An 18,938-nucleotide genomic window follows, 5' to 3' on the forward strand; every position below is an offset into this window, starting at 1 on the left:
ATATATTCGTTTTCAATCGTTGCATCAAAATCACCAAAGTCTATTTGCAACTTACAACAGAAGATATGTATTTTCTTACCATTTCTGCGCGTCAGTCGTCTGGGCATGGCTTACCTGTGTCCTCTGCTTAGGGTCTCAACATCAAGGTGTCCCCCAACTGTGGTTTGAATGGATGAGTCCACTCCTAGGCTCATGGACAGAGACTGTTGGCAGAATTATTTGCACGCAGTTGGCGGACTGAGGGCCCCAGCTTCTTGCTGGTTACTGACTGGAGGTCACTCTCTGCTCCTGGAGGCCACCTGCAGCTCCTCAAGGCTGCCCCCAGTTCCTGGGCACACGGTCTTTCTCAACGTGGCCACCTGCTTCACTAAGCCAGCAAAGAACCCCCGGAGCGGTCCGCCAGCAAGATGGAGGCTCCCATGACATCACACATCATGGGCGTGGCCTGCATCTCTTCGGTTTGTCCTCTTGCGGAGAAGACAGCCTCGCAGCCTTGATGAACTGCCTCAGTCCTTGCTGTTGCTGGCTCGGGTCCTCACTGAGAACGGTAAGCTGCTCCTTCGGGGCACGGGCCAGGTCAGCCTTCTGGGCCTAAACCCACGCGGGGCCAATAGGTTCTGCTCTTCCCGGCGTCGCCCTGCTGGCGGCCACCTTGGGCCTCACCCTTAAGACTGCTCAGCAACCACCACCACAGACACCGCCTGACCCGCGGCAGGAAGAGCTCGGCTCTGAGGTGGAGCTGAGCCACCACCGAGACGAGTGGGAGGGTAGGCGGATGGTGGAGCATAGGCCTGAGACACTGAGATGCGGCCTCCTGCTGGGCGGAGGACATGCTGGTGCTTCCGCGGCAACGCCCGCAGCCCTCCTTGTGCTCCCGCCCCGCCCCTCATCCACCTGGGTTTCCCGCCTCAGGGCTTCAGATGCCCTCGCACAGTGACCGGTCGTGGGGCCCACTGTTGCCACTGGACAGAAACCCAAAATTTGTTGTTATCTCTTAAAGGATTGAGAATTGCATACAAAAACCTTAGGTAAAGTGAAAAAAAAAAAAAAAAAGAGATGAAAACTTGGCTGGTGTAAATGCAAACCACCAAATCAAGGCAACGTAACAACCCACGGGAAAATTATCGCCCAAGAAGGCAAACTGTATCCTCAGGGTGGGACTTAAGAGTAGTCAAGGAGAAGGGCTTACACAAGGGAGCCAACACCAGGACCCTAGGAAGTCACTGTAGAGGCTTGTCATACAATACGGGGCTTTTCCCCTGCTTTACTGAGGGTATACTCAACAAATAAAAATTGTATATGTTTAAGGTGTACAATGTGATGTTTTCATATTTGTATCCATTGTGAACTGATTACCACAATCAACCTAATTAACATGTCTGTCACTTCACAAAGTTCAGTGTGTGTGTGTGTGTGTGTGTGTGTGTGTAGTGAGAGCACTTAACATAAACTCTCGATAAATGTCAAGTATACAATACAGTATTATTAACTAGTCAATATGTTTTTTGATATCTTCCTTTTGAGCATTAAAATTCATCGCTACTGCATTAGTTGCATTGGCTTCCCACAATGTTGAAGAAACAAAATTAATGAGCTTTAAAACATCTATTTGATGTAAACTGTGACACTTCTTAACCCCCTCTTTTTAAAATGAAAACCAGAGATCTCTTTTTAGGGTATGATTTTCTAGATAAACTATTTTCCACATATAATATGCCAATTTATTTGTGTCAATAGTACAAAAAGAATCACTGAAAATAACAACTGATTTAGACACCATTACAGAAGAAGCAAAATGCCTACTAGTCTTTCACACAGGTGACTAAATGTAAATGTGTAATTTGTAATTAGTAGAGTCAGGAGAGTCAAATATGGAGAAACTGAAGCTTTAAGATAGATTCACTGAAAAATAAAGAATTGGAGAATGTACAACCAGTGTGGATTTATGCATATAAATTCAGAAATCTTCAAAGCAGGAATTTTTGGCAGTATGTTTTTATCATTGAATTTTATAAATAACTAATATCTATAACAATAAGGAAAATATAAAAACCAGAAGTGTGAACACTTTCAAGTGCATAAAACAGTCTTTTAGATTCTAAAAGAAAATCATTCAGTGTGTGTGTGAATTTGAGGGGTAAGGTGGGTGTGGGGGGAGTTGCCAATCCATCTATCAGAGCTGCAATCCAGCTCAACATCACTTTTAATTTAGTGACTAATTTATTCTAATTTGTTTTTTCCCTCTTCCTGTTCAAGTTAATAAAAAATGGTGTAGTGGATAATAATGTAATTATGTGACTTCTCAATTCAAACTTAACAACTCTGAATCTTCACTTTAAAATATATTATATGATGGTTTGATAATTAAGGAGATAGTATACCTACTAAACTGTTTAACAATACCTGAAAAATACAAAATGCCAGATACATCCTGGCTATTTTTATTGGGGAAAAATGCACACATATCTGTATGCATATGGAAGTGTGTGTATTATACATATAGGTATAGGTTTACACAAACATACATATGCTATCATGTAAATATGCAAATGTATATTATGCAAACATACTAATTTTCTTCCACATAAAAATTAATGAAAAAACATAGGGCGATATGCAGTTATACTCCAGTATTTCATAGTAACTAAACACAAAATGTTGAATTGAATTAAGCATGTAAGCGACAGCGGGACTTGAATGGTTCTAAAAGTCAGAGTAGTAGAGAAAAATATCACTGGGGGAAACCACACCGTAGACTGCTTAATTCACTTTGACTATTAGTTAAAGAATTTTTAAATTGTCAAAGATGAATAATTGTCAAATGCTTACTGCATTTTATGTTGTTTAGACAGCACGACAGCCCCCCTAGCCAAATTTGTAATTTACCGTAGCTTGGTATTCTTCAATTTTTGAGACTATTTTATTTTAAACTTTCCAAATAATAGCAGTGTTATTTGTTCTAATGCAATTCTGCAAATTGTGTCTGTGTACTGTCAATTACATTAAAAGTATATGCAGCAACACATTATAATCTGAAGAATAACACATTCTTCTATTTCACTTTACAGTATATTTTATTTGCAAATTTGCCGTATTTTAAATTTATCATTTATATAAATATAAACTCTAATAATATCTTATAAATGTACTGTTAATGTGAACTGTCTCACCAGAATGAGGCTAATTACTCCATCATAAAATGCCATATGTCACCAAATGCCGGCATGGATACAGAGAAATTATTTCTCATCAATTGGTAGTGAGAATGTAAAAAGATACAACCACTCTGAAAAAAATTTTTTTTTTCAGTTTCTTAGGAAAGAACAACAATTAAAACTAAAAATACCCTTACCATGTGACTCAGCAATCTCACTACTAGCCATTTATCCCAGAGAAAAGGAAATTTATGTTTATACAAAAACAGGCATGTGATATTTTATTTGTGGTAGCCTCAAACTGAAAACACCCCAAATGTTCTTCAACAGGTTAATGGCTAAACAGACTGTGATGGGTCCATTTTATGGAACACTGCTTAAAAATGGACAGTAACAAACTATTTGTACCCGCAACAATTTGATTAATCTCAAGGGAATTATGCTGAAAGAAAAAAGCCTATCTCAAAAGAATATATACAGCATGATGATGTTTATCTACATTCTTTAAATGGCAAAACTATAGGAATGGTGTTGGAAGAAGTTGCGGGAAAAAAGGTTTAACTATAACGGGGTAGCAAGAGGCAATTGATGGTGATGGAACAGTTAGGTATCATTTGTGGCAGTGGTTATGTGGCTCTGCATGTGATTACATTGCATAAAACCACACACACACACACACACACACACACAAGTGCCAATAAAACTGGTAAAATCTGAATAAGGTCTGCGGATTGTACCAATGTCATTATCCTGGTTTTGATATTGACTATGTCAAAGATACAGTCTGACATTAGTTAAAACGGTAAGGACAGGTTTTAATTAGTATGTACTATCACAATAGGCAAAAGAGTACAACATGAACTGACCTGGACTTCAGTTTCTTCAGAGGTGACTAGGTGTTTAAAAGGAAGAGTGAGAGATTAGTGAAGGAGATAAGCAGGGGCTCAGTAGAGTTAGGAAAGTAAAAAATTACAAAAAGCTGAGGGGGTGGTCTATCTGAAACTCATCTGGGTTTGCTGAGCGGGCACTTATTAAATAAAGTTAGGGTCTTCCTCCCACCCCCACTAAGGAGACTAGGAGACTAGAAGACAAAGGCTGATCTTCAAGTATTGGCTGGAAGAAATAGTGTCTTTTGGCAGCCTTGAGTTTTCCCAGGAAGGCCTTTGAAAGGAGGCTAACATCCTCCTAGGGATGGGGCCTTTACCTGTTAGAAACTATGCTAGTATTTGTTCAAGTCTTGACTTGAACAAGGTGGAGGCCTACTCCAAAAGAGGGCTCAGAGGAGCCTGGCAAGAGTTGGGTCTAGGAGACTCTTCGTCAATTTCAGTTATATAAGGGAAAACTGAGTTAATGGTACACAGGACCTGTCTGTATTGTCTTTGCAACTTCCTGTGAATCCATAATTATTTCAAGATCAGAAGTTAAAAATATGTAATGTTTTGTATTGTCATAATTTAATGTTGTTAATTTTTAATATGTTTAGAATTTACCCTAATCATTAGCAGTATATGGGTAGAGAATTTCCTAATCAGCCAATATTCATTTGGGGATACATAAAAAGTCTTTTTCTCATCAATATATTCTCAACACTAGGCAGATGCTTCCACATTTTAGATGCTTGGTTAATTTTGTATAATAAATGAATATATGGATGGTCAGCTTGTAGGTATTTACTAGAACTGTCTCATTCTCTTTAATCTGACTGTATATTCACCAAAATTATAAAACAGATTTATTTGGTAAGAAGCAGAGAGGCTGTCTTGCACCCTATGAGACTACATTTTTTACATCATAGTCCAGGAAGATAATGCTTCCCACCCTGGATTTGCTATTTTTCAAACATATACGTTGATTCACTTATTTTTTCAGTGTAAATCAATAAATTGGTATTCAATGGTCACCTTTAAGTGTAATATAGCAAATTCATTTTCCAGATTGGGTTCCTACATTAATGGAATCAGCATAACAGCCAGAAAGTTAAAAGTCACATTTTAAGCTAATGGTAATCCTTTGAAGACAAGCAAAAAGTTCCATACATTTTTCCATACCTTATTTCTGAAAAGTGAATGTACGTTATTTTTATTAACAAGTTATTTACACTGAATAAACTTATTTTAAGAAATTAACGTGAGGGGTGCCTGGGGTGGTTCAGTCAGTTAAGTGTTCAAGGTCGGCTCAGGTCATGACCTCACAGTTCCTGAGTTTGAGCCCCACATCGGGCTCTGTGCTGACAGCTCAGAGCCTGGAGCCTGCTTTGGATTCTGTGTCTCCCTTTCGCTGCCTCTCCCCACTCATGCTCTGTCTGTCTCAAAATTAAACACTAAAAATGTTTTTTTAATAAAATTTAAGAAAAATATATTAATGTGAAAACTGAAGCAATGTTGCCTAAAAAATAAGTGTTCAATAATCAATATCTTGATATCTAAACACAATAAGTTTTAAAAAAGTGATTCTTCCCCAAAATGCAGTTTGACTTCCTTTAAGCTCTAGAAATGCAATTCAGTAAATGAAAGGAATTTAAGAAATTTTGAAACTTAAGAAAAATTTTAAAAAATATATGTTTTTCTATTTGAGTCTTATGATTACTACTGAATGATGAGCTCAGGCCTAATTTTATTTTTGTAATTTTTTTAACGTTTATTTATTTTTGAGACAGAGAGAGACACAGCATGATCGGGGGAGGGGCAGAGAGAGAGGGAGACACAGAACCGGAAGCAAGCTCCAGGCTCGGAGCCATCAGCCCACAGCCCGACGTGGGGCTCGAACTCGCGGACCTGAGCTGAAGTCGGACGCTTAACCGACTGAGCCACCCAGGCGCCCCTCAGGCCTAATTTTTATCATACCCTATCATATGCAGTTTTGTAAAAATTTTTCAATTATTCTGTAGTATCTCCTTCAATACTAAATAATAATCAGTAAAAGCATTTAAGCAAAATAGTTTGAAACTGATAACCAGTGTGTGGACATATTGGTAATTAATAAATATACATTTCCTTCTGAATATCAGAGAATCACATGATTTATTACATCTGAAATGAAATAATGATTAGTGGAAATCACACTTTCTTTCCAATGTCAACTAATACAGCATTGGAGTATCAGAGATTGAACAAATATATTTGAAAAAAAATAGTACATTTAAGCTATTTATATGTGACAATACTTCCTTTCCTTCTAACAGCAGTGGTTCTCAACCAAGGCTGATTTTGCCTCCAGGGAGCATTTGACAATATCTGGGTCCATTTATGCTTGCTATATTTTGGTTTTCACTGCTACTGAAATATGGTACAAGAGGCCAGGGATTCTGCCAAACATCCTACCATCTCCAGGACAGTCCCTAAAACAAAGAATTATTTGACTCAAAATACCAAGTGTCAAGGTTAAGAACCCTATTCCACAGCCAACTGCATAGATTTAATACTCCCAATCAAGATAGCCAAATATGTAAAGTCAACCCAGACAGAGTAGATAAGAAAAAGAAGGTCACTTGTCACAATTCATTTGATACAAACTCTCCATACTGGGAATTTAGATTGCCTTTGGTTATGATAACTTGCCAAGGTCATTAAGCCCATTCTGATTGTCTGTAAACCAATCACTAGACAAGAACTCAGATCTGATTTTTAGGCTACCACACGTAGGTTTTAAAAATAAGATATTTCAGAATTCAGATCATTGCACCTAGAGTTGGTACCCCTATGTAAAAAAGATAAAACGTCTTCTGAAATTCTTGATTATGAAGATGGTAGTCACTTCAGTCACTTTTTTTTTTTAAATCAAACTCTGAAGTGGAATTCAATTTTGAAGGGATGAACATATCACTTTGATAAGATTAAACATTATCAAAAGAAGTTATTTTAAAAGTAGATCAAATGAAGGCACTTTGCATGATGCTTTTAGAAACACATAGTTATATGTTTTCATAGTACAAATCCTAGCATACTCTAATTGACATTAATTACACCTAGGTATGCACAGTTAGTATGACTTTAATCTTTTGGTTTTTGCCAAGCCAATCTTTATTGCCAATAAGGAACCCAGTAATCCTTCTTGTTAGTCTGGAATTTTGTCCTTTTTAAAAATTTAACCTTAAAGCTCATCACAATTTTGGATAGTGAAATGTGTCTATTATAGACCTTACTACATAAAAAACTTTATAAGTGACTTATTTTTCCTTTTTTTTTTTTTTGGACATGTTACTCTTTAGGAAACTGTGATTACATAGCAAAAAATGAGATGTTTCAAAATAATTTTAAATCAATATTTCTCTGGCTCAACAACTGAGAAATGGCATCTAATATGCATGCTGCTGAAGTGGGGCTGGCAGTCAAGGTAAGCTCACCAGAACCCAGTCAAGGTAAGCTAACCAGAAGAGGAGGAGAGTGAGAGGAAGGAAAAACTGTGTCATTCAAGACCTACATGACACCAGGAAATATACTGAAGTCAGACTTGACATCACATCATTCAAATAGGAGACTCACAAAGAATAGAATTTCTAGTCTGTTGTGAAAAATTCCCGAGTAAAGCTCACAACATATATGGTCTTGTCTGTTGCATTTTTTTTTTCTTTTGTGAGGTATACACACAATGGAATAGCGTCCCAGCCCCTCACAGGCAGAGCCACATGTACAGCTCAAGATTTGTCCCTTGGCTCAACTCCATGTCAGCACACTGTCAAAATAAGTAACGACGTAGAAATCTATACACTGTGCCAACAACAGCATTTAAACTACCTGGAGTTCATCCAGCACTACATAGAGGGCACCTTTATGGAGCAAGCCCAGAATACTCTTATGATGTCATGTTAGTGAAGGACACTATCAAGGGTAGAGATTTGTGGAATTTTTTTCAGTGATATTTGGCAAATTCTTTCAATTGTTTATACTCTATATATCTTTTGTGTTATAAAAATAAGTAGTTACAGTTTGTTCTATAGTTTATTAACATAACTGAATTGAATACAATTTACTCATAATACATGGATATATATAACGGAGTATGTCGGAGATATTAAAAAGCACTTGATGTAGGTGAAAGCCAGACTTATGAAATGGAATTGGATTATCACAATGAGAATTGTAAGAAAATAAAGAATGACTTGAGACGGGGACAAAAGATTGAAACAGTCAGGCTCAGGGACTTCCTGGTTTTGCAGCATACAGAATTAATGTAGCTACGATCTTGGGTTACTAGAAACTGTCATTTCAGAAATGTCTAGTCCTTACTTGAAAGTTTTTCATTAAAATAACAAACTGATGCAACTGTGAGAAGATGAGTTCCCTATCAAGGATTGGGTATGGTACGGTAGTAACTGAGAATTGATAGCAACTCAAGTTTTGCAGAAAGCCGGATAGGGAAGTTAATGATATAGCTGGTCAGGGCTCACCCTGTAATTATGGTTGTGACTTGAGATTTTCCACACTGTAATAAAATATGATAACATTTCTGCACATAACACAGCTACTTGCTCAGCAGTTATCTTGAGGTGGGATGGGGTGGGTGGGAGAGTTGGGGAGGAAAGTGAATGAAAGTGAATGGAACCACACATAATAAGAAGCAAAAATCAAGGCTTATAGGTTTATACATCTTTTGATAGAAAAAAACTTTGAGTGAATTGCTACTGGTGGTAAGAAAATAAGAGAACTTTCTGCCTGAAATGCCCCTTGTCTTTTCCTCGTACTCACTTCCTATGAAAATGAGACTGAGACAAGTTCAAAATACTAGAGCTGCTGGTTCCTAAAAACCATTTTGAAAAAATGAACATTTTTCAAAATGATTCTGGGTTCTTTTGATCCTCTTCATAATGTCTAGAAGCATTTTCCTTTTTGATATTTTAAGAATGGAACTTAAAAGAATACAGGTTTGCATATATTTTGAATATGAAAAAAGGAAGATACTATATATCTAAAAATGCTTGTTTTATAATATACAGTAAAATGCCACACTCCATGGTATATTCCATTTCTAAACATACGATCACTAATAAGAATGAGTAGAACAACTGTATCATTTCAATCATTGCCATCAGAATCTAAGTTTTTAAAATACATTCTTTATCTAATATAAAAAGAACTCTACACTTCACCCTAACTTAGGAAAACTCCATTCACTGTTTTACTGCGTATATAGGACCATAACAGATAAAGTGTTCTTTTTGGATTTACCTTTAAAAACTTCCCGTGTAGATTTTTAAAGTTAAAATTGGTTTTATAGCATTGTTATTCATGTCAGAAAGGGATGCTTACTCTATGTCCCTATTACATCCGAGAGAAAGAGAGTTCTATAATAATATCTGAGCTTATTTATTTATTTATAGTAGGACCTTACTGTTACCATATTAACTGCCACAAGATGATTTTATAGCTGATGGAATTTGATGCCAAGCTTTTAGCTTGATGCCTCTGGCTAGATTTATACACCACACAATTTTATTCACTAAGCGTAGTGATTCATTTCTAAAACTACCTTTCAAAAGTTCCCTTACTAAGGAAAATTAGTCTTGTTCCTTTGCATCACCTACTAACATGTCTCTATCACTGACAATACTTTTAACTAATTTTCCATATTAATAATAGAGACACACTAGCTTTCTTGTGCTTAGTTTTACATAATTCTGAATCCATCAGTTAATTTTCAAACTATGTCTTTATATTTAGTTCAAGATTTCCATTTTTTATATTTTTACTTTGAAACAATCTCAAACTTACGAGGAAAGTGCAAGTACATTATAAGGAAATTGTTTTCCTTAACCATGTGTTCAGGCGAGAACAATTTCTTTTGTACTTCCTGTTATCATGTCACTCCTGCAGTGACCTTGCAGTCTGAGCAACCCTTCATCCAAGAGCTGAATGCCCTTCAGTTCTTGCCTATGTATGGTACCTCTTTACACCCAGACAGTAACTGTTGCATCATGTTTGGAGTTGGTTAACTATGAGAGGGCTACTCCAGTAAAAACTACTGTGTTTTACTAGAATTTATTTACAGATAAATTGCATTTAATGTTTATTTATTTCTGAGGCAGAGGGACAGATCATGAGTGGGGGAGGGGCAGAGAGGGAAATAAGTCTTCCAAAAATAACCCACAGTGGTGTTTTACATACATACATTATTTTAATTAATCCTCAAGACAGCTAAGGTGTCTTTAAAATAATTACTACTATTGCATAGATTTTATATAAAGAATAATCTGAGTTTCAGAGAGATGAAATGACTGATTTGAGATCTCAAACTTAATTTGAGAGATTGGATTTGAATTTTGATTTTGCTAAATTCAATACCCACAATGCCTTAAGACTTAATTTGTTGGTATCATCTATCTGCCTTATAGACAAAAGAGATAAATTCTCTTTTATTTTGTTTTGTTTTTTAAATGTTTATTTATGTATTATTTTTGAGACAGAGAGAGAGAGAGAGAACACAAGCAGAAGAGGATCAGAGAGAAGGAGACACAGAATCTGAAGCACGCTCCAAGCTCTGAGCTGTTAGCGCAGAGTCAGATATGGGGCTCAAACCCACAGAACCGTGAGATTATAACTTGAGCCAAAGTCAAATGCTCAATTGAGTGAGCCACCCAGGTGCCCCAATAAACTGTCTTTTCATTGGAGCAGGGGAAGGTTTACTAATTTTCAATGCAAATTATGTCCCCATATATCCTTCAAAAGGTATGAAATTCTTTTCTTCACCAATTTAGTTTTATCCATTTGTTTCCTTAAGACTTTCCTTCTAAAATTATGCTTAGCTAAAGGCATTTGGCTGTACTGAAACATGATTTCTGTAGTGTAAAATTAACCAACACTCAGCATTTTTTGAATGAAAGTAGGTAACTCAAAACCAAAAACAAATTTTATTTTTTACATAATCAGCTTTGTCACAGGCACTACAGAAATACTAGAAAACACAGTGACAAAAAAGAAAAAAATGAAAATATCCATGATCCCACCATCCAGATGTAATAATTGGTCATAATTTTTCTATAATCTTCCTTTAACTAATGTCTTTAATTTTTTTAACTCTTTCAGAAACACACTTTTGTATGCACATTATACTTTTATGTCAACAATAATCAAAGCTTATTATTTTTTAAGTGGTTTATTATTGCTTTTTCAGTCTTTTATGGTATATGATTCTAATGATTGTACCTTTGTTAGCAGAATGAATAATACGTGCTCCATTACAGTTTGAGTTTCGGCTTTTGTAAGCAGCTTTTTGGTGCCTCTTGGTGAAAAAGGTATAGAAACTACAGTAGTATGCAGAGGATTATTAGTGTTTTTCCCTTCTATTTATTTATTTAATTTTTTAAACAATCTTTTATCATGCCTTGCTCTTTAGCTCATTAATTATTGATCCAAGATAACCATGAGGTACTACAATTTCAGAAGCTAAGCAGATAATTCTCACAAATTTGTTACACATAGATATAATACTATAGAAGCAGAGGCAGATGTTTCTATTATCACTATTGGTCAGGAAATATTCATTAATATATATCATTGTTTTTACTTTTTATAATATTTGGTTTTGCACTTATATCAAATACTTTGCCCTAGCTGATATTTTGACAAATTTAAATGAATCACAAAATTTGTTTAAAAGAATTGGAATACTTGCATATTATATAGGGAATTTTAGTAGAACATCATCCAAATTTGGGATAACATAAATAGATTTACACAAAAGTATATATATGAATGATAAAATGGACTATTTCTGTAAAGTTTTTACAAAATGCTACTACTGTTGTTCTATTAAAAAGTGAGTATTGGCGCCAGGATGTCTCAGTCCGTTGAACATCCGACCTTAGCTCAGGTTATGATCTTATGGTTTGTGAGTTCGAGCCCTGTATCGGACTCTGTGCTGACAGCTCAGTCTGGAGCCTGCTTCAGATTCTGTGTCTCCCTCTCTCTCTGCTCCTCCCCTGATTGTGCTCTCTGTCTCTCAAAAATAAAATGTTAAAAAAAAATTTAAGTGAGTATTAATATTGATAGAGGGCCCTGCATGTATATGAACAATTAAAAAACCCTCTAGAAACTTAATGAAATTTATCAAAATTTTTTGGTATAACTTTGTCAGATTACCATTACTACATGAAGGAAAATATATAAAATGCCATGAACATATTACATAGCTATTTGCTTTATAGCTATAGAAATATGTGCCTTAGGGGGGCATCTGGGTGGCTCAGTTGGTTAGGCATCCAACTTTGGCTCAGGTCATGATCTCACGGTTCATGAGTTTGAGGCTTGCATCAGCCTTTCTGCTATCAGCCCAGAGCTCGCTTTGGATCCTGTCTCCCATTCTCTCTGTCCCTCCCTGGCTCGCTCTCTTTTTCTCCCTCTCTCAAAAATAAACAAACATTTAAAAAATATAAAAAATAAATAAAATACTAAGAAAAAAACGAAAAAAATATTCTTACATTGAAATGTTTGTAAGAATGAAATGCAGCTACACCATGGTTCATTTTGATGTGTCCCTGGTGATGCTCTAGAAAAGAATATAAAGAACAATTTGGGGCACCTGGGTGGTTCAGTCAGTTAAGCATCCAACTGCAGCTAAGATGGTGATCTCATGGTTCGTGAGTTCAAGCCTCGCTTCAGGCTCTGTGCTAACAGCTCAGAGCCTGGAGCCTGCTTCAGATTCTGTGTCTTCCTCTCTCTCTGCCCCTCCTCCACTCATGCTGTCTCTCTCTTTCTCTCTCAAAACTAAATAAACAGGGGCGCCTGTGTGGCTCAGTCGGTTAAGCGTCCGACTTCAGCTCAGGTCACGATCTCACGGTCCGTGAGTTCGAGCCCCGCGTCGGGCTCTGGGCTGATAGCTCAGAGCCTGGAGCCTGCTTCTGATTCTGTGTCTCCCTCTCTCTCTGCCCCTCCCCCATTCATGCTCTGTCTCTCTCAGTCTCAAAAATAAATAAACATTAAAAAAAAAAAAAACTAAATAAACATTAAAAAATTTTAAAAAAGAACACTTTAGTGCCATTGTGTGTTTTATTTATCTATTCATTTTTGTGACTCTATTTTCTACACATTCATGAATTATGGTATATTAGAAAATTTTTAAATAAACACTGTAAATATCGTAGTGTATACTGCATAAAATTAGAGTTTCAAATCTGATAACAATATTATATTTATAAAACTTTCATGTTTAAAGTTGTTATAGTCTACCAATTTTGAAGACAAAGGGCTATAATATATATTGTTCCACAATGTCATATGAAATTAATGAGTACTTTTCAGCATATCCATAAGTATTCACAAGCATTTATTGATTAAACTTTTCTGTAGCTAAAGCTTCTTGTTTTAAAACACCTATTTTGGGGGTGCCTGGGTGGCTCAGTTGTTTAAGCGTCCAACTTTGGTTCAGGTCATGATCTCACGGTCTGAGTTCAAGCCCTGCATGGGGCTCTGTGCTGACAGCTCAGAGCCTGGAGCCTGTATCCGATTCTGTGTTTCCCTCTCTCTGCCTTTCCCCCACTCGCACTCTGTCTCTGTCTCTCTCTCTCAAAAATAACTAGAACATTAAAAAAATTTTAAAGCAGCCATTTTGCTTAAAAAGAGTTGTTTTCTCTTTTTTTCAGAAACAAAATTGGAAAGAATAATCTGCCTTCTAAACTGAAAATTCTTTTTCTTTGAGTTAGTGAGGCCTCTTCCACAATCTAGATTTTGAGTTCTGTGAAACATTTAGATGTGTTACTTGAAAAACACTTTTGACTTAAAAAGAGCTACTGAACTGTTTAGTTCATAAACAAGCAATTTGTATATTTACTTTAAATATTTTAAAACCAACTTATGTATTAATCATCAAATGAAGAGAGACGTGCAATCTCATTACATGCTTGAAAAAATACTCATCATTTACCTCGAGAAAATTTACGTTTAAATTGTATTTTTAACCATGCAATTCAAATAAATGGTCTTAAATTTCACAAAAGCATTTATATATTCTTAAAATCTACATTAAGCAACAAAAACTTCTTCCTATTTTGATTCCACAGCCATTGACCTGTGAGATACAAATAACCAATTCATGATCCCACTTCAGTTTGTTTTGGAGAACTGTTATTAGCTCATTGAGTGACGAGTATCCCATAGAGGAATAATGTGTAACCAACAATGCATCATAGGATATTTAGGTTGTAAATAGACGGATATAAATGATAGGTTACCACTATTCTATTATCTCAAGAAAACTTTGGTGTGCAATTTCAAACTCTATAAATTCCCACAATTTATTACTTATGGATTCAGCCCAGAAAATGTACTACATTCTGTTAAATCATTAGGAATTTCCTTCTAAGAACTATTAAGTACACAATGCTATACTTTTGTAGTTAGATGAACTAAATAAAGATTTATTGTTATGTTTACTTTGCCTGAGGCTAAAAACTGGGACTGGATGAAACAAAGCTATTTTCCTAGTGTAGAATTTTACTACTCTGGTTAATATTTCTTTTCTTCATTACACTAGCACAAAATAAGAGAAGGGGCATTTATTAAACACCAGTTAGCCTGCAGATCCTCTGCTAGGCATTTTTATAAATGTCTTTTCAATTTGTATTAATAAACACAATCATTTATTATAAACATTGTATACTCATTTCTATTTCCTTTGCTCAATATACTATAGCTAACAGGAAGCATAGCGGTTTCACATTTTTAACTTGAGAGAGGAGATTCTGCCCAATATACCTGAACATGTTTTGGGAGATATTTATATAATCTAGAAAACTCTAAGCGTTGCAGGAAATTAATCCTCATATAGCAGATTCATAGAAAGTACAACACTTTAAATACATTTTTATTTTTTAAATTAGAGTTAAGGACTTTTTAAATGCAATAGGAAATACATATAAATTCCCCAAATCAAGCATCCTTGATATAAATTTTGAATACAATTCAAAAGTCATTTTGCATACATTATGTAAATTTTAACGGTGGCATTTTTTGGCAGTTCTTTTAAAGTAATAGGTATTAACCTCAGATATATTCTCCCTTTTAATTTAAGTAGAATTATAAAAGTATAAAATTCTCTTATAGAAAATACTGTACTACTTTAGTTGTGCATTATCATTAGAAGGATGGGCCATAACTGGCCATACAAAGTCTCCATGATAATGGATCTCATCTGCAACTATTCACCTCATACCAGAGAAGAATAATCCCCATGAAATGCACCATATTTGATATAAATCAAAAATGTTTTTAAATGGAGATATTAAATGAGGACATAGTGTGTGGCTTGCAGCCCTTAACAAGTTTTTCCTAAATTACCACTAATACATCTATGACAACTCAGAGAAAAGCTGGGTCTCATGAAACACATTAAAGAGTTACTCTAACAATAAATAAAACTATCTTCAGAACCTGAAAGGTTCCTGAGCAATAACCAGAAGTGAATAGAGCTGTTCTCAAAATTTTAAATATTAATTGCTAAAATGTTGGCCCTTAAAAGTTGCCACTTTTTTATTCAGACATTATTTATGTCTATTTATAAAGACATTTTAACACCTCTAAGAAAGGGTTCAATTTCTATTCCAATCAGGACCGTAGGAAGGCATTCCTCTCCTACAAACACTGTTTGTTCAGGTGACCTGGTTCCCTTCTTCCTCAGTGGCTTTCCTTGGATAACTGGACTTACTGTTTGAGGACTAATTCTAGAACACCTATGGTATCTGACTTTCAGCTTTACAAAGTTAACATTCAGCCCATCTTCTGGTCCTTCATGATCTCATGCCTAATTCTCCAGGGGGGAAAAAAAGGAGACAACAAATTAACAAATCAAATTTAAAAATAAGTAAACACACAACCAAACAAATTGCTAAAGAGATCTCTTTTACAATTTACATTGAAGAAACAATGGCTCTCACCCAGCAGTCCCTTCAAAACAAATCATTGGATAGCATTTTGTAAGAGCTCTGCAGTGTAATCAATGTAAAATCGCCATTTAATAATTAGTAGAAGGAAGAGACTTGATGATCTCAGAGATGTGGCAAAGAAAGGCTTAGACCCTTCTAACGACAACAGAAATGAAAAGCTTTATGGAAAAAAATTGGGTGTGTAACTTACGGCCCCAATATGAAGGAAATTAGAAGATGACATGACTTTATGAGGTTAATAGAGTATTAAAGAGTGATTCCAATCCATCTTGCCTGTTGCATTTCTCTCCTGAGAAAGAGTAAGTTTTAAAAAAAGCTGATCCTGCACCCTCTTCAGGTCCAATAATATGGTTGTTCTCAAGGTAATATTTACATTACTATATTGTAATAGTAAGTGTTCACGACCTTTAGTTTCTCAGAATCAATCAAAGAGCATGTAAAGGTATAGCTATGTAATGAAATGTAAATGTTATAAATACCAATGTGAAATGTATGCTATGGCTGATGAGCAGAGGGGAACTGGGAAGGTGAGGCAGAGATACAGCAGTACCAGTTCTAACATTTTGTATTAAGAGAAGTAAAAGTATACTATGCAAGTATAATGGATCAAAATTATATTTCAACATATTACTAAGATTTATGGGAAGGATTAAAAAATAAAAAAACAGAACCAAAAACACATCTCACGATGATTGGAAGGAGGGGGAAAGTGAGAAGAAACGATTGTGAACATCAACCATGGGTGTCAGCTCTCATAGTAGAGGATAAAAAGATAGGATTTATGTTGATAAATAGGAAATAATGTATAAGGATATTGCTTACAATTATGAGATGCCCACTAGAAGAAATAAGAACAGAAACAATCAAATATAATTTCTAAAAAAATAGATTTAAGTATTAGGGGAAGTTTTCAACACTGTTCTTTTTTTTTTATTTTTTAAATGCTTCTATCACTTTTAGAATTTACAAAAGAATGGAAGAAATGAGTAAGTACTGAGTTAATGACAAACCCCTAAGATACTGAGATAAATAAATGTGAAATTAATACTTTCACTAAATTTATGTACTCTACATAGAGTGTATGAATAGTGAATGGTCAGCTTTTAAACACTGTGACACTTGGCTCATATTATTTATTTATGCTTCTAATCATCAGCTACTGAAGCTGCTAAAGAGGGTTAAATATGACATAGTATGCCTCTCTAGGCCAGGATTGTATCTGTAAAAGTACAGAACCATGATGGACAGCAGCACACAGAAGAGGGCACGGGGCAGTGAAAGAGCTACATTCGGTGGCTGCAGTCAGCAGGGGTGTGGGAGTCTGGGACAAAATAATTATGCATCAGTACAATAAATGTCTTCTGCACACTGGGAAATACTTTCCAGGTATGACTCAGCCTAGATGTTGTTTTCTTTCCCCTAAAACTAGGTCAATCTTTATAACTCCCCTCCTGGCATTGGAGCACAAAGATGAAATCATTCCTCTGAGGTCAAAGGCAGTTGTGACAGGCATAGCTTTATCAAAACGGGAAAGAAATAGTCCCCTTTAAGTTTCCAGATGGGATGAAATTGTGCAGCAGATAATGGGGTGGGGTGGGGGGGAGGATATAATCAGAGCTCTAGAAGACCAGATGATGAAGAACTGATACTTAGCCCTTGAATTTCTTGCAATTATAGTAGTAATTGAGAAAGCTTGGGAAAAAAATTTGCTCTGAAAAGGACGTGATTCCTGATAAAGACTAATTCGAGATGAATAAATGTTTCAAAATTTAGAACCAGGAAAATGAAAGAGAACAGAAAACATCAGATGCAAATAAAACTGTGATGTTTCCCTTGATCACATCCCCCAAGAAGAGAAACGTCAATTCCCAGGTGAGGCTGATTAAGATAAAAATCACACTGCACTTAGATCTGCATATTAATTTCAGGCACAGATATACGTGCGTGTCTGTATGTGTATACACCTTTCAGTGTGTGTCTGTGTATTCTGATGCTAAATTCTACATTGTTCACTGCTTAGTGTTAATGCAGTCAATTTCTAGTAATGTGTCTGTGTATTTGATTCTAAGTGGAATATATACTATTAGAGACACGGAAAGCTGGAAAATATGCTAAACTGATATTTTGTCAGATTCTGTATGAAAAAGTATACAGCATTCTTAAAGAATGTTGTCTGTGATAGGCAGAAGTTGTCTAAAATCTCATCCCTGGACCCTGAGAATATGTTAATACACATAAGAAAAAAGGACCTTGCAGGGGTGCCTGGGTGGCTCAGTTGGTTGAGTGTCCGACCTAGGCTCAGGTCATGATCTCAGTTCGTGAGTTCGAGCCCTGCATCGGGCTCTATGCTGACAGCTCAGATCCTGGAACCTGCTTCAGATTCTGTGTCTCCCTCTCTCTCTCTCTCTCTCTCTCTGCTCCTCCCCTGCTCATGCTCATGCTCTCGCTCTCTCGCTCTCTCTCTCTCTCCCTCTCAAAAATAAACATTGAAAAAAAATTTTAAAAAAAGGACCTTGCAAATGCAGCTAAGGTTACAGACCTTACAACCCGCAGAATATCATGGATTATCCAGCTTCATCTAATGTAGTCAAGTGGGTCTTTACAAGTGGGAGAGGGAAGGCGGATGAGTGGGTCAAGTGATGTCGCAGAAGAAGAGGCAGGAGAGATGCAAAGCATGAGAGAGACTCAACCCTTGTGGAGAAAAGGACCATGACCAAGGATATGTAGGTAACTTTTAGAAGCAGAGAGCAGCCCTCAGGTGACAAAGAATTGGGGACCTGTGTCCTATAGCAACAAGGAAATGAATTAATTCTGCCAACAACTAAAATAAGTAAGAAACAGATTTTCTCCTAGAGCCTCTATAAAAAACCTTCCCAGCATCTATATTTTAGCCCAGAGAATCCAGTGTTCAG

The 18,938-nt window shown here is 36.0% G+C and overlaps 2 long non-coding RNA genes across 5 annotated transcripts in view; one reads left to right on the forward strand and one right to left on the reverse strand.

The window, feature by feature from the left end:
- LOC102952628 overlaps positions 1–815 on the reverse strand; it is a 408,067-nt gene extending 407,252 nt beyond the window's left edge. For both annotated transcript variants that reach the window (XR_447156.2, XR_006214801.1), the window contains exon 1: positions 115–815. This is a non-coding gene — a long non-coding RNA (uncharacterized LOC102952628). The remainder of the gene's footprint in view (positions 1–114) is intronic.
- The window catches only part of LOC122236657, a 47,189-nt gene that overhangs the window by 5,156 nt on the left and 23,095 nt on the right, over positions 1–18,938 (forward strand). For 2 of the 3 annotated variants that reach the window (XR_006214798.1, XR_006214797.1), the window contains exon 2: positions 7,363–7,487. This is a non-coding gene — a long non-coding RNA (uncharacterized LOC122236657). Of the gene's footprint in view, positions 1–7,362; positions 7,488–17,799; positions 17,899–18,938 lie in introns of all 3 variants that reach the window. The other variant, XR_006214800.1, reaches the window with a different exon arrangement.

This window comes from Panthera tigris, chromosome A1 (genome assembly GCF_018350195.1).
Source record: "Panthera tigris isolate Pti1 chromosome A1, P.tigris_Pti1_mat1.1, whole genome shotgun sequence".
Classification (NCBI taxonomy): Eukaryota; Metazoa; Chordata; class Mammalia; order Carnivora; family Felidae; genus Panthera; species Panthera tigris.